The 15,783-nt window shown below is 31.9% G+C and overlaps 1 protein-coding gene across 1 annotated transcript in view; it reads left to right on the top strand.

Annotated features, from left to right (window-relative positions):
* Positions 1 to 5,196: 5,196 nt before the first annotated feature.
* The window catches only part of LOC121115291 (histone-lysine N-methyltransferase SETD7), a 57,398-nt gene continuing 46,811 nt past the window's right edge, over positions 5,197 to 15,783 (top strand). Inside the window, exon 1 of the mRNA XM_040709507.2 lies at positions 5,197 to 5,341. The gene's annotated coding sequence lies outside the window, so the exon portion shown is untranslated. The remainder of the gene's footprint in view (positions 5,342 to 15,783) is intronic.

Consider the following 15,783-nt stretch of genomic DNA (forward strand, 5'->3'; position numbering starts at 1 on the left):
AAGGGTGATTACTCACAGTATCAAATGATCTATCTAATTAAGATAAAATAAAAAAAAGCTTCACAAACAAGATAATATGTAATAACAGTTATTAATATGTATAGGAAGTCTTTGATGTAGAATTATGGCCCCAAGGACGTCCTCTATACCATCAAAACTAAACAAGATCTTAAATTTTAAACACTAAGAGGAAGTCAAATTTCTGTCACAAAATTCAAAATACTCCGTGACATTATTTCCTAGTGATATAAACTTTGCTATGAGCTTGAATGTTTCACATTTCATAATGTTTTCAGTCATAATTATCTTTAAACATTCTGTTGAGTTTTGTTGCGATACTAACCGCAGCGCAACAGCAGACAAGTCGTTCCTGACGTTAAACTGTATAATACTATAAACCTAATAGCGAAAGTTCAAGCCCGCTACAAATGTGATAAAAGAAGAGATGAATTACTACATCGACATAATATAAGTTCAAAAGGCCATTTGTAGACAATTTGTCACATTTTTATGGGAAAAAAACACACATTCATTAGATTTAAATAGTCAAATATATATCTAAAAAGAGGCCTCTGATAAGCTTGATATTGGAATATAAAAAATCTCATAAAAACTGTGATTTATGAATGTCACAGCCTTGATTTTTTTATCTAGATAACATTCATCAATGTAATCTCCTTTTGGAACGATACAATCATTCTAGTTTCTCTAGTTTTTCGATATCACGGGTGTAGAACGGTTTATCGAGACCTTCCAAATATGCTTCAGTTTCGACAATCACTTCCTCATCTGAGCCAAAAACTCTTTCCACGGAGCATCTTTTTGAGTTCTGCGAAGAGCCAGTAGCTGTTGGGAGCCGATCTGGAGAATAAGGTGGGTGCAGTAGCAATTCAAAATCCAATTCGACCTATTTTGCTGCTGTTTTTATTGAATTGTGACACTGTACATTGTCTTTGTGAAAGAGCACCTTTTTCTTCTTCAAATGAGGTATTTTCTGGGTAATTTTGCCCTTCAAACGATCCAACAAACCGATATAATAGTCGCTGTTGATTGTTTTTCCATGTTTCAAGTTAGTCATTGAATAAAATTCCATCCAAACCCAAAATACAGAGCCCATGACCTTCCCAGCCAATGTTTGAGTCTTTGGACGGCTTTCTCCGTACGCACAGTACTCAACAGAATGCCGTTTTGATTCCAGAGTGAAGTGGTTAATCCATGTTTCATCCATTGTGATGTACCAACGCTAAAACTTCTTCTTATTTCGCGTGAACATCTCCAAACAGCTCTTTTGGATCATCTCCTCGCTGTTGCTTTATCTCTGGTGTGAGCAAACGCAGCATCCATTTGGAATACAGCTTTTTCATACCCAAATGTTCGTACATCATGGAGTAAAAACAACCTTTTGATAACTTTAGCGTGTCAGCTATCTCTTGCAACTTCACTTTGCGATTCCCCATGATGATGTCAGGATTTTTTCAATGTTTTCCAGAATAACCGCCTCATTTGGCCTACAAGGGCGTTCAGCATCATCGGTGTCCGCACGACCACGTTTGAAATCGGCAAACCATTGTTTGATGGTTGTTTTCGATGGGGCAGAGTCCGGGTAACATTTTTCTATCCAAGCTTTGGCTTGAAGAGTGTTTTTTCCCCATCAAAAAGCAATAATAAATCAACACACGAAATTGATTTGAATCCATCGTTTTTAAGAATCACAACCGTAGTGCCACTTAAACCACAGTAACTCAATAAATAATTAACCAAACGTCATGAAATTTTGACAGTAACCCTTTTATGTTTGTACTTTCGAAAATATTTTGTTAGTGGAGCCATGTGGTAGTTAGGCCCGGGACTTATTGACCGATGCTTCATATGCTTGACTATTTAAACCTAATACATAGTTTTTTTCCCATAAAAAAATTACAAATGGTATTTTTAACTAATGTTATGTCATTTTAATCATTTCTCTGTTCTTCTTCCCCATTTGTAGCGGGCGCGCTTGATCCTTCGCTTACAGGTTTCTAATATTATATGCAGTGATGTAAATACGGTGTATTTTTAAGATGGCCCGGTTTTTTTAGGACTGGCAGTTTAAGGAATGAACTCCTGGCTATATCATTGCTAGATACGAAGTGGGGGTTTGATTTTTTTTCAACTAAGCTTCTCTTCTTCCAAACGTTCTCCAAATTATCGAAAATTCAAGGTTTCTGTTATTTACAGCGACGTCCGCAGAATTTTTGGATTTTTTTTGGAAAAAAATTTAAAAATTAACTTTTTGAAAAAAAATTCTAAAACCATAGCTATTCTCAAAAAATTAAATTTTTGGGGGAAAAAAATTTCTAAATTTGCAGCTGTTCACAAATAATTATTTTTTTTGGGAAAATTTAAACAATTCACAACTGTTTTAAAAATTAATTAATTGTTTTTAGAAAAAAATTCAAAAATCCAAAGTTGTCTATAAAAAAATTTGGAAAGTTAATTAAATATTAAAATTTTTGAAAAAAACAATCAAATATAAAATTTTTAAGTAAAAAATAGAAATTTCTTCATTTGTCCAACCCTTGCGTACGCCCGTGATTGAAACATACCAGCTGATGATAAAATGATCAACTACGATTATCTTGAAGATCCAAATACACATAATATGTTGTGCCTTTGTAACATTCAGTTCCCCAAATACATGGATAACGACCATTTGGTCACGCTCAGCTGACATTTTATGTAATATGTATATGACACTCTTTTGAATAAACTAAGAATAAGTATTTAAATGTCAGAGCAATTCGAAATATTTCGAGGTATGTGTTCATTTACATATTGTATTGTATACGTAATAGGTCTGAGGCCTTACAATGCTTAGATTTATTACATTCTTCTCGTCCTACACTAATTACATATATTTTACGACCACAAACATGAAACCATTAATTCACGGTAGTATTTGATTCATTTGAAGTATTTAATAAATAAATAACTCATTATTGAATTACCCAACAAAGGATAAACAAAAATTGCATGCTTTGTTACTGTGAAACTTGGCTAAAACTCAATTGAGACTTCTTCACGAAACTGTTGCTCCTCGAGTGTGATCAAACGCGGCAACCATCTTGCAAACAGATTTCTCATGTCCAAATCTTCAAATAGCATTCAATGTAACGCACTTTTGAAAGGCCTACAATGTCTACTAGTTCGTACAGTTTATGTTGACGAACTTGTAGATATTTTCACAATTTCTGGAGTCGTTACATCAAATGGCCGACCACTGTGATGCGCTCGACATGGCAACTCATACGCAGGGGCGTCTGTAGGATTATATATATTTTTTTTTTTTGGTGGAGGATTTGGCAAAAATGATTTCAAAAATTTATAGCTATTCAAAAAAATTAATTTTTAAATCCTTAGCTATTCACAGAAAATTAAATTTAAAAAAAAAAAATTTAAAAATAAAATGTTTTTAGAAAAAATTGAGAAATTAAAATTTTCAAAAAAAATCCAAAGGAATCCAAAAAAATTTTTTTGCTCTGCTGCATGACTTGCCTGAATTACGAAAATATTTTCTCGTTAAAAGCAAAAATTGCCTTATTCGGCGGGGGGCAACATCCTCTTTAGCCCACTCCCAGCGGACGCCCCTAGTACGGCCTCGTTTAATCTCAACTGAGCAAAAATATACTTTTGTAAACGAAGGAGAAGACTCATCCAGAGTAGAATTTATATTAGTAGGGCCTTTCAAAGTATCAAAGTATGCTATCACATAACGATGACCAATTTCCTTCATTTTCACAAATAAAGACTGATAACGTTCATGATTTATGGACGCCAAACAAATACTAAACAACGTGGCACTTTCAAAACTTGAAACTTATGTTTTTACTTTCTAGCCCAGGGATTTTTTTAAACATCTACTCCCATCTTTTAGTCAGGCTGGGTATTTCTGGGACCACCCTTGTATTATCCTCATCGTTTGAGGAGAACCAAAGCTTTAGATCTAGTGGCGAAATCACTCTTTTTTTTTTGTATGAATATACGACTTTACATCAGTAATAACAACATGAGTTTGAAAGTTAGTTGCTTAATATGTAGCAAAGAATAAGATCTTTGTCGTCACAATGAAGAAAAACATCTACCAAAAGTTTCCTGGAACGTTACACTCTGAGAATTATGAGTCCATGAAATGTAGTTTAGAAACTCAAAGAAACTTCTTCACGAGAAAGTTTGCTGAAAATGAATCTGTCACTCTTGCAAAACAGAATAATTATCCGGCCCCCGTTCCTCATTCTTTCCTTTATCAGGCCCGCAGTAAACAAAGTTTTTTGACCCCTGGTCAAAATAATCAAAACTACCAAACATTTCTACAGTTTAAATCATAGTGTTGAGTTGAGCATACCTACAAGCCATATTAGTTCATTATTTAGTCTTGTGAATAGTCAATGTCATTAGAGTAAAGAATAACGTTGCAGTGACAGGTTATTTGTATAGTTGTTTATCGGTTACGAGTATACTACTTACATTATATTCAGAAACTTATGAATGAATTAGCAATAGATAGATTTTGATCCATTTAATTTGTTGTTCATTTTGTTAAATATTTTATATTCCAAATATTTTCTTTATACATTGCACAATTATTTACTACATATAACTAATAACTACCTAGGGCTATAAATTAAATCTGTATTTATAGTCTCTAGAGTCAAATGACTCAATAGTACTTACATTGGCTATAAAACATATTATTAAAAAATTGTGTGTTGTAGTCAGAGTCGGGCATTTTATGTACCTTAGTAGGATAAAACAAACTTTTAAGGGATATAAAATTATTTAAATTCCCTAAGCCTCGATTAAAAATCGCAAAACATATTAATTTCCCTATTCAAGGTGTTATCCAGGCAAAAAAGAATTGCTTGTAGTCGATTAAATGTTTCAGAAGCATAATGAAAAGTATTGGGGGATCAAATGTAGATTCAAAGGAATCCTACGCATTTTTATGGGGTGCATAATATCTCATTACACTAACGATGGGTGAAATGGTCACAGTTCGAAATGATACCAAACAACACTAAGTATTATATTGTTCCTTCATGTTTAAGGGCTTCGGATAAGGTTTCCTTAATTTGTCAATTTTGTTTATTAATAACATGTTACATATATCAACAATATACGATTTATTTTTTTCTCGTGAGAACAAGTGTTTTATTTCACAGTGAAGTTAAAATTGTAAATAGTGGTGTTACCTCTATTCATTGATATCAGAAAATATTTGTTAAAGAACAGGAAATCGTGTAGAGTTATCAAAGCCTTGGTTTCCTAGTTAGTTACATGGAATAAAAATTGATGAACAATAAAGGTAGGGATGGTTCTCATTGATCACCTGTGCAATCACTGATCCGTGTTCAGGACTCCATTTTTAAATAACCGTATATAAACGAATAGTATTTTTCTCAGCAGCTGATTCTATGTATTTATGAATTTATAAGGATATTAGTGATACTTAGAGTTGTATTAAATATAATTTACCGATTTGTAAAAATAAAATTAACCAAGAATGAACGAAGCCAAGTCGAGTCGAGTTTCTACAAGGAAGATATACCAATTTTTAAGTAGGGTTGTGCTCCAGTTTTTGTGAACTTCCCTCAATATATAATGTATAGAGATGTATAAAATATGACAAGCAGGTTTTTAAAAATTTAAAAAACAGAAAATTAACATGGTAATTTGCAGAATGTTTTGGAGGAAAGGAGATTAGCTGGCATGACGTTTTATTAAATTAGCGAAAAGTATTCGAAAATTAAAATTTAATAGTACAGCTATAGTATAAAGAAATTGAAAAAAAAAAGAAAATATTTTAGCATCTATGTATAGGGGCGTCCGCAGGGGTTGAGCTGGAGTGGTTGTACCCCCCCAATGTCCAAATTTCCAAAAAAAATATTTTTATATTAATATTTTTTAAAAGTTATCGATTTTTCAACTTTTTTCCAAAAAATTTATTATTTTTTATTTTTTTTTTATTTTTGTCTCCCAAAAGTTAAATTTCTTGCGAAATAAAATTTGGATTTTTGAAAACAATTCCCCCAAAATTTAATATTGCAACTTTTTTTCAAAAAAATTTAATTTTACAAATTTTTTTTTTGAAAATTTCATTTTTCGTCAACAGCTGTGCATTTTTGAAATTTTTTTCTGCGAAATTTTTTGAAATTTTTTCTAAACAAAATTTAATTCTTGATTTTTTTTTTGGTAACAACTGGTGATTTTTGAAAAAAAACTCATTTGATTTTTGGCCAAAAAAATGTAATTCTTTTTTTTTGAAATTTTTTTTTTGGTAACAGCTGGTGATTTTTGAAATTTTAGCACACGGTATGTTTGTATGATTAAGCACCATTTTTAGGGACTTGTATTGAAGTTATAACTTATTTTATATTTATCAGGTCATACTTTTTCTCTCTATCTGGAAATTGTAGACAGCAACAGCAAAAAGTTGAAACTCAATAATTGAAACTTTTAATAGTAAGGAAACGACTTCGCTATGTGAAATGAAGAATATATTATTGACATTGGAGTAAAAGAAGAGGGCAATTAGCACTTTGGAGAATCATGAAAGTATACGTCCAAAAGTTGTTATTTACACATTTCTATAATTGAAATTTTGTGAGGTTTATAACCGTATTCTTAAAATGTTCCGATAGCCAATGTTGTTCAACACATTCCGCTCGGGATTGTCCGAGAAGGTCATCTGGGAGCAGACTGACACCTTGAGGAAGACAATTTATATTATCTCCAGGAGGTTGAAGGTCGGGGAGGACCTCAGACACTCTCCAGGAGCAGGCAAGGAACCCTTCGTATCCGTCAATCGACTGAAGTCAACCTTCAAGAAAAAGCCGAATTTATCAATCGTTGACATGGCCAGGAAGATGAACAAGTCCTCTGTGGCAGATTTTGCGGTCTCCATTGACAGAATACTTTGTACGTTATAATTTGTAAAAAATAACGGTTGTCCCGGTAGATGGAAGGCCTCATTATGTGGAGAAGGTTTAGGAGTTTGTCTACTTTATAGTATATAGTATAGGGAGCCTCGGATTAGCCCTGAGAAGATCACGCCGTAGAAAAAGTCGTAGTGCTTTACTAAATGAGGGGTGATCTCCTCCGGCCTCATACCTTGATCCCCGGATCGAATCCGAGTCCGTTTTCTCCTACTCCAATAAGAATAATATATATGTATCTCGCGTCACTTAGCCAAGATATTTCCTAATTATTAAAAGCTTGCAATAATTGAATTTCAAATAATCAGCTGTCACTGTCTTCAATTCCGAGATAGAAAGAGAAATTATGACGTGCAGGGAAACTTATATTATACTCTTTGCCTTTTGCATTCCCCTAAAAATCCATCACAAAAAAAGTTAGCAAAAATGGCGTTTACATCGAAAATTTACATATTAAATTTTGAGACATCTTTTGACAAAAATATGTATATAAAAGCTAAAAAATATAGCCCCTATGTGGGATGAAGTGACTTTTTAAGGGCATTCAAAAAATGTAATGTCATTATTTGAGTGGACAAGAAATAAAAGACTCAATATTACTCGCACAAATCTTTTACGTAACTTTTTATGAAGAGATCACTAATTAGTTGTTAACTCTTCTTAATGATGATTTCCTTTTATTTTTAAGTCTAAAGACAAAATAAATACTAGTTATTATTTTAATAATTAAAAGGATCAAACCATATATAAAAAAAGAAAAAAACAGACACGAAAAGTGGTTAGCAGCATGTATAACCAAAAAAGAACTTTCAAAAAAGGTCTTGCAAACATACATTACCTTGAAGTTGATGATGATGATTGAAATTTCAGATACCTACAAGGTTGCAGAATAAAACTCCTATGTAACAAAAGTTAAAAGACATCTGAACAAATTAATAAACAAGAAAAAAAAACATGGTGGTTCAGGTAAATCCTGACCATATTTAACTACAACCTCAACAATAAGCCCACAAGTCCTGGAGTGATAAAAAACGGACTACCAGATTATTTGTAGCCCTGAAACGGTCTTTGAAGATATCTCCTGTCACGCCAATTAACCCTCTTTCCAAAAAGCGCCAAATAACCCATGCAACAGTATCCAGGGCTATAAACACTGACTTAATAATGAAATCATACCCCCTCTACAAAAGACATATACTTACAGACAAAATAAAGGCACTCGGAAGAAAATTGCTAAACGATTGGAAGTCCCAAGGTAACGGAATTATCTTTTATTCGGATGAGAAACAATGTACTGTCAATAGATCCCACAACATCCAGAACGACAAATGATTCGCCACAGGGAGAGTTAATGTCCTCCACGTCTTTAAAACCAAGTTTTCGGCCAGTATCATATCCCTTGGGATCATTGGGAGCAACGGCAGTGTCATTCCTCCATCTTGTTTGAGCCATAAAAGGAGAGGGTGGCTACAGACAGGTACTGTGAATTTCTATCTGAGTAAGTGATACCTTGGATGAAAACTGAGGCTAATGGTGTCCAGTTCCTGCTTCCACAAGACGTGGCCCCTCTCGCAAGGCCTGCAAGACCCAAAAAACTTGTTGAAAGAAGAGAAAATGTAATTTTTGGATCCCCAGACCTGGCCTGTAACTCACTCTTTATGAATCCCGTAGATTATTTCTTTTAGGGGGAGTTAGAGAGGAAGGTATCTGCCAATTCACAGAACAGCATCGACAGCTTGAAGAGTTTCCGACCTAACCAGAATACAATATTATATAAATTTATTATTTTTATGTTTCAACATAGTCTCCCTGTAACTCTACAAACTTCTCCCAGGGATGCTTCTATCCCGGATACCCGTTCAAATAGTACTCGATATTTTTCTCTGCAAAATAATTGTTCACAAGACGCTTTTTTTTTTGGTTCAATTACTCTGAGTTGGATTGACTAAGATGCGTCAAATTTTTCAACAATAAGCTGTTATATATTTGATATTGTATGAGTCTATTTAAAAGTTATACTTTTACAAAAAAAATTATTTAATGACAGCTCGATACTCGAATTTGTCCATTTTCACAAAAACACTCACATCAACTGCCTCAAACGACTGTTAGATAATAATTGCGCATCTAAAATCCCTGATACTTTGGTGAGCAACTGTCAACAAATTTTAGGAGCATTACCATCTTCACGTTGAGGTAGGAAACTTTTCAGACCTTCAGACCACTGATGCAATCATCGCAAATTATTGCATCAGAAAAATTCAATATTGCCTAAATATTGTATCAGCCAAATTTCATTTTATTCTGACCAAAAATATTTTTTTTTTTACTATAAAACGGATATTTTGAATACATCAATTTTTGGACATACTGTGTAGACTTTTGATTTTTTTTTTTCAAAATAATTTTATTTTTCAAAAAAAAATTCCAAAAGAAAATAATATTATGTAAATAACTATAGATTTTTGAAATTTTTTTCCTTAAAATTTACTTTTTGAAAATAAAAAATAAAAAAATTTAATCTTTTGTGAATAGGAATAGATTTTTGAATTTTAATTTTGGAATTTTTTTCCAAAATTGGATATTATTCCTTACCTTTTATATTGTTTTATATCTATGCATAGATACATCATGTAAAGAAAAGGCATTTCCCCTTATTCTTGATTTTTGTTCAATGTTGTTTTTATGTTAACTCATAACATAATATGCAATTTTGAAGAAAAAAAAATCTTTCTATTTTTGGATATAGAAAGGTTGAGAAATACAATAAAAGTTATATAATTGATGAATCATAGTTTTCCTAGAATAAAAAGATAGTTAATTCAAACAGATACAATAATACCTTGCGATAAAAGTGCCTCCAAAACCGAGTTTTTTACATACGTTGTGGATTACGAGCAAATACTCCCATTGACTCATAAGGTGTGTGTTTTTTTATTTAAAAAAAAATTATAATAATAAAAACCAAAAATGAACATGGTAACCCTGACAATTTGAAGAATGTTGGAGAGGAGAGGAGCTTATCTGTTCAGAAGTTTCTTTATTATTTACTATTCTCATTTTGAATTGGATATGGTATAGAGTTGACATTTTGGTAATGAAAAAACTATCTCGTAAAATTAGAAAAGGAAAAATTGTGGTTGGCTGTGCTTTTTCTTCTTTTTTCTCCATTATTAAATGGGTCGTCCTGCTATTAACTTCTCCCTCTGAAGTAGGCATTCTCGCCAATCTTTGATGTAAATTGTTTTAAAAATGCCCAATAACATTAATATAATTATAATATTGTCCGTTACAGATGACATTTTAAATGTAAGAGGCTCTCCTTCTTATCGCACTAAATAATATTAACAATAATCTTAGTTCAGGTGTATCATATGTAATGATGAAAATCCAATGTGTAATGGGTATGTTTAAAAAAAGAACCCAAAAAGCAACATGGTAACCCTGATAATTTGAAAAATGTTTTGGAGGAGAGAAAGAATAAGGCTCATGACGTTTCATTAGATCAGCTACAATACGTTGTGAGTAGAGAGGAAGGCGAAAAGGAAATAAACAAGGACATTGGCATTAATTACTCCGATGTCGATCCTCCATTCTACTCTGTGTCCAACAAGGACTTACTTTTATAACTCTGCAAAAAATTACGCTCCGTTTTTTATGAGCACACACAAATGTTCCATCGGGTTTGGAATATAATTAAATCTATTTAGGAAAGGATGTTCACAATTCAGGAATTAAATAATAATGACAACTGGTAAGGAAAAGAAAATTCATTTTTTACATTACCAATTACAAATTATCAGGCCAGCTAAAAAAACACACCGGATTTACATGACTGTATATAACTCTCGAACAAACCATCATTGTATCTTTTCGTCTTACATGAGGAGACGCACGAGTTATTACCTTTTAAATAGATGCTATGTTTTAGTTTTAGAAATATAATGCCTGTTCAGATTGCCAACTAGTAAAATATGTTTCGTTTTCTACATCATATTTTATACACCTCTGACAATGACTCAAAACAAACAGCGATAGCAACAAAGGAGTTGTCCAAGAAGAAGCATAAAAAGGTAGCCAGTTTCCGAACCTTTAGTGCTGTGTCAACCCTTATTTAGGAATGTATACTACAGTCTTGTCAAGTTCACGCTCCGTTTGGTCCAGTTCAGTCCTACAAATTTAAAAAGTTCGGTCTTTGATAACGTCACCCAACTTTATTTTTTTAAATCAATTCTAGTATTGACAGTCCAAAGGACAAACAGTTTTCTGGACCGGTGGTGACCACAGTGGGTAGGCTGGAGGGGCAGTAGTTTTTTACTAGAAAATGGGATATTAAAAAAAAAAAATCAAAAAATTGATTTTTTGAAATTTAATTAAATTTATCAAAAAACAAAATTAATTTTCCAAAATATTTTATTTTCTGATAATAGCTTTGAAATTTCCCTGCAAAAAAATTTATATTTGAATTTTTTTATAAAAATTTTTATATTAGAAATTTCATTTTTTAATTTTTTTTTTTTTTTTTAAATTTAATATTTGAAATCTCACTTTTGATTTTTTTTTTCCAAAAAAGATAATATTTTTGTAAATAGTTGAGGATATTTGCTAGGAACCAAATGCTTATTTCCTTCACTGTAACTAAAAAACAATTAAGATGTATTATATAAAATTATTTTCAATAGAACTGATGGAATGCAAAAAAAAAAAAGATACATTCATCTTCAATAGGGAAGATCCTCATTAAGCAGAAAATAAGGAGAATTACTAACAGTAAGACGCATTTAAAATCCTCATTTTTTGCTTAGTCTAGACTTTGCACAATAAATAAATAAGTGTTAAATTAGAGATATAAAACTTTTTCAACAATAAATATTACATAAAAAGATTATAAAAGGAAACCTTGATTCGATTTGGTGTTGCACAATACGTACATTGCAGGGTAGGTAGGTATTGGAACTTGAGCCTGAAGTTTTTATATCTTTAATTTCAATGGAAACGGCAGGAGGTACGCAAAACGTGGTTTCAGACACAGTGGATTATGCATAATTAGGTGTTTGAAATTATTTTAATTCCGCGAATATTGCAGGTATTTTCCACTAATGTGGCGTTGAATAATATATCTAGCAAAGGGTTACCCGGCGTTGCTCGGGCTAAGGAGGAAGAGGGAAATCACATCGAAAAAGGTCAAATTAATTAAGAAAATTAAAATAATATTCAGAAAATACTTCTATAGACTAACTTTTTTGCACTGATTTTGCACAAAAAATAGTTAATAACATTTATTGGAATTGTAAAAGAAATACAAACCCATCAATATTTTTTTCGTACTTGCGAAAACAAAAAAGTTATGCAGTATAATGTTGACGAAAAAAGAAAACTCGATAACTGGTGCATTTTTGCAAAAATTGCAAAAATTATGTTGTAAAATGTACCGGAAATTGAAAATATCCGTTTTTGATGTTGCGTCGTTTTTTTTTTGTTTTTTTTATGAAAAAATGGGATAAAAAGAGAGAAAAAATTCAAAAGAATGAAAAATTATTTAGGAAATAACAGATGTTTCAGATAACCATCAATTTTTATTTGGCAAATTTATATGCAAACGAATTTCCAGACAAATTTCTACAAACTTTACTCCATTTAATAATCCCATATTCCATTGGAAGTTCCTTTTTTTGCACCTGAAATTAACAAAATTGCAATTTTCACCGATTTCTTTTTTAGCCCATAACTTTTTTAATTTTGAATAAATTTAGAAAACGTAGTAGTTCTTATATTTGTTTTCGAACCGCCAACCACTTATTGATAAATAACTGAAACCCCTATCTAGTCTCCTTGAACTGCAAAAAATTGTTTTTGGATTTTGGGTATAGCACCCCGTTTTAGCCTATCCCAGCTCAAAAGAGGGATCTATTCAAAATTTCAGCCTCCTAGGTTCAATTGTGTGGAAACGTATAAAGGACATCTAAGCACACACAATCTCTCTTTTATATATATACAGAATTATATTTAAAAAAAACTATATATTGAAGTAAATAATAATTTTTGTAGTTGTTGACAAGATTGTTCAGCCTAGGCCTATATATTGATGTAATAAAATAATAAAATTTTGCATATGGGGGGAGTGTCCTGTATGTATTTGATTTGATACTAGAGGTGGATCTGGATACGATGTGTAGGGTTTTGGGTAAGGTTCTGGGACAAAATATGAGAATCTATATAATAAAAGTATTCCAATATATACTCATGAGAGATAAATATATTAAAAACATCAGAATATGATAACTAATTTATGAAATCAAATATCTGCAAATATTAAAAGATTAAAACTTTTGCCTCTGGTGGATAACTTAGTCAAATGACCATTTTTAGAAAAGAAACCCTTAAAAAACATTTTTTACTTTTCTAAAAGAAAAAATATTCTTGTACAAAAAATTATTTCATTTGGGTGAATGTCAAAACGAAAATGACGTCATCAATTAGTTGTGAAGGAATCATTTTACATTAGAAATAAATGTCAGGTTGGAATGTTCGGGCCACGGGTTTTTCAGGCTTTGCAAAATGAGGTTTGGCCGGCAGATTTTAGGGCTGGGGTCTAGACAGAATCCCCCTATATTGGATATCTATATACTTAAAACTTTTGGTTATTTTATATTATAAAAAGTTGCCTTTAAAAAAAATGCTGAATAAATATTGGTAAAGTTCTGATTAATTAAATTTTACAGTATTGAAATGACCGGATTAAAAATCAATGAAATACCCTACTAAGATTAAATTTTACAATTAATAATTGATGACGAAATAGCAAAAAAAAAGGACATTGAAAAATAATTTCTCCCAATTTACGGATTTTAGCATTGAAAAAGTCCGCGTAAAAAAGGGATTTTTATTGTGACCAAAAACCGCGATAAGCGGGGACCCCTAGTATATTACTATTTACATTTTTTTTGCTCTAATTTATCCGAATTGGCGGTTCATTTCTTGCTAGGATTGGTGTTCTTTCAAAAATGGTAGGCATTTAAATATAGGAAAAGTTCTTACAAACTCAAAAATATAAAAGTGTATATATTTATCTTGTCAGCTGTCGATGTTTCTGTTTCTTTTCCCTAACTAGTGTTCTGATTTGATTGGTTGAATTCGAACTAGCTCATGTCAAGAAACTATGAACAATCCCTAACGATTATTGAATAATCATTCAATATTTGGGACGAATTTGTACATAATTGTCTAACAACCATTAACAAAAAATAAAAAGTACAATTTGTCACTCATGGTGTCATGATATTTAGGTCATTAAAATAAGCGTATGAATAGCCAATATCGACAAAAAAAAATCCCATTTTATATTCAATTAAAAGTTCATGGGCGAAGTCAGTTTTTTATGTCTCAAGCAGAAAATATCCTGAAATCTGAAAACTTACTACTTCAATAATAATTAAAGGTTGAGTGAATGAAATTAATTCATATTAAAGAATAAACAATTAGTTACAAAAAAAAACCCAAAAAACCTGAGCTCTGTAGCTTACGTACAAGTAGAGAAAATGACACTTGAATGTGATCAACGAATTTTAATTCGCACACTGCAAGTAGTTTGGCGTCTCCAATACCACCGTCTATGCCATCAGCAAGTCGGAAACGTTAGAGAGGCTGAAAGAGCTTTGTGAGAGCGGAGAGGCCACTTTTGACGCTTTTGAATGAGTATTTTGAGTTCTTTTGAACACATTTTTTAAAACTTTTAACCCCCTACAGCCTTTGGGCCACCTTCTCGACTATACCTTTTGGGTGCATGTCGAGGGGAAGCCAAGCAGTGCCCCTTATCCTTCCTCAAAGTGTGGGTTGGGGCACTGTCCTACTATCAAACATACTCACCATTCGGATAAAATGTTCTTTGATCCAGAGTAAGACTTCCTATTTTCCCCTAACCAGTGTTCGGCACGTTGATTGGTTGAATTTGAATTAGCTCTTGTGATGCAGCTGTGATCAATTCCCCATAATTATCCAATTATAATTTCATATTTGGGAGGAATTTGTACATAATTGTCTAACTACCAGCTGATTTTGGGTATTTTCCTCAGTTTCTTTTTGTATTAAAGATTGCCTGATATAATAAAGGTGAGCTCGTGACATATAATAGGTAAAATTTGAAAGATGAAGTGTAGTACTCGACTCCGAACTTGCCATGTACTTGCTACTATGAGTACAAAAAAAGTACGCTTAGTTTTACCAATTAAAGGCAAAAAAAGAGTGAATGCTTCATGTATAGAGTATTCCCTGATTTAATTAAAACAAAGGGCCTTGAAACAAATAAGTAGACTTGTAGATTTGTGCTATTTATTTAACATATTATAAAGTTGTATTCATTCTTCAATAGTTTTAAGCATTTTTAACACACACTATGATTAAAACAATGTTTTTGCTCTATCAAAATGATGTATTTTGAGTCGTTACAAAATATGTAACGATGGGAAACACAGTTATTTGAGTATGAATGAAATATTCATTAGGCGATTGGTGGATAAGTAATTCTACCATTAAATAAACACTAACAATTATTTTTCAAATAAATATGTTTCCAGGGAAATAACATTGATATACCGGGTGTTAGATAGCTATTAGTCCATGGCAAGATCTAGCCAAAAAAATGGGTTAGAAAGAGTAAAGGTCGTTATTTTTATGATCTTAGACGAAAATAACATTACTTCTAGTTTTAAAAAAAAACAACCAAAAATGAACGCGGTCACTCTGACTATTATAAGAAAATTATGGAAGAGAGTAGCTTAGCTGTCATAATATTTTATTAAATTACCCACAAGCA

This window comes from Lepeophtheirus salmonis, chromosome 3, assembly GCF_016086655.4.
Source record: "Lepeophtheirus salmonis chromosome 3, UVic_Lsal_1.4, whole genome shotgun sequence".
Lineage (NCBI taxonomy): Eukaryota > Metazoa > Arthropoda > Copepoda > Siphonostomatoida > Caligidae > Lepeophtheirus > Lepeophtheirus salmonis.